The sequence below is a fragment of the Neophocaena asiaeorientalis genome, unplaced genomic scaffold (genome assembly GCF_003031525.2).
Source record: "Neophocaena asiaeorientalis asiaeorientalis breed wild unplaced genomic scaffold, Neophocaena_asiaeorientalis_V1.1 scaffold43, whole genome shotgun sequence".
Lineage (NCBI taxonomy): Eukaryota > Metazoa > Chordata > Mammalia > Artiodactyla > Phocoenidae > Neophocaena > Neophocaena asiaeorientalis.
Genome location: NW_020173674.1, coordinates 9,737,324 through 9,738,662, shown reverse-complemented (window position 1 = coordinate 9,738,662; position 1,339 = coordinate 9,737,324). Strand labels below are relative to the sequence as shown.

Genomic DNA, 1,339 nt, shown 5'->3' with positions numbered 1-1,339 from the left:
CGGAGGTCAGGGTGCTGGCTTCTGGCTGGAGATTGCTGAAAGGTAGATCAAACCCTGCTGCCCACATGCTGGGCCTCGGTCTCCCTGCCTGTCGAACCCTAAGGCTGGCTGTAACCGCTGAGCCATCCACTCTCCCATGCCGGGGTTGAGGCCCCAGTTCTGGAAGACCGGAAGTTCTCCCCCCTTCCAGCTACCTAACGGAGCCACTCTTGGGACAGGCCCAGCTCCCTGCCAGTCTCTCCTCCTCTCACTGGCCTGAGGTCCCCCTGGCCTCCTCTGTTCTCTCCCAGCCTCGGGAAAGCCTGGGATGCAGCCTTCACAGGAGACCGGCCAGATCTCAGCTGAACGGAAGGCATTCTCTGCTCATTGCAAAAGTGGTGGCTGGGTCACCCCAGCAAAGGGAAGCGTCTCCAGGCCTCTGACATGGTGGTTGTCTGCAGGTCACGGGGGGGCCCTTCACGTGGAGGCCTGGGCCTGTGAAGAGGAAGCCTGCCCTTCTATGGGGGGACTGATGGGCAGACTCGGCCTCCAGCCCTTGGCACGTACCTGGCCTGCCCCTGTCCTTTTCCAAACTGGAGCTCCTGGGTCTGGAAGGGAACGTGTACCCCAGTCTCCCCACCTCCTCCTGTTCTGTGACATGTCCTACCGCAGAAGCAGATATGCTAGAAGCACAGAGAAGGCAGGGACCTCCCCTGGAGGAGGGCAACAGAGGCCTCAGCAGAAGGCATGGCCTGGAAACCCCAGGAGGACCAGGGGCTTCACCAGCTCGTCAGCCTCCTGGGACCCCGAAGAGCAGAACTGGGAGCACAGGGAAAGGAGGGCAACTCCCAGGCCAAAGGAACATTCCGGAAAGGAGCCACGCCTGAGCCGTCAGGAATGTGTCTACGGGAAGGGGCTCGGGGAGGAGAGTCAGGGGTGGGCCTGGCGTGTGCTGAGGCCACGCCACTGCTCAAGGCCGAGGTGAGAGCCCTGCTGCGGGGAGGGCACTGTCGGGAGGCACACCCCCTGAGGATGGAGGAAACGTGTTCTTGGGGGACCTGCTTCTCCCCCACACCACCCCCAGAGTTTGACCTCAACCTTGGTTCTCAACCTTAGACTCGGGAACAAAGGCGAGAAAGAGGGAGAGAAGCTGAGCTGTCCCCACAGGCCAGGAGGAGACAGTGGCCCTGGGCTGAGGGTGGGCAGGGCCCCCTTGGGCCTCCCTGGTGTGGTCAGTCTCTGCCAGTCCAGAGAACACCTTGGAAACATCTCACAGGAGACTCTGTGCACGGGGTCCAAGGCCAAAGCCCTGAGCCAGCTCACAGGGGCAGCGGGTGCCGGAGGTGGGAGAGGAAGAACA

General features: G+C 62.4%; 1 protein-coding gene across 1 annotated transcript in view; it reads right to left on the bottom strand.

Annotated features, from left to right (window-relative positions):
• The window catches only part of SYT7 (synaptotagmin 7), a 40,260-nt gene that overhangs the window by 26,035 nt on the left and 12,886 nt on the right, over positions 1-1,339 (bottom strand). The window lies entirely within an intron of this gene.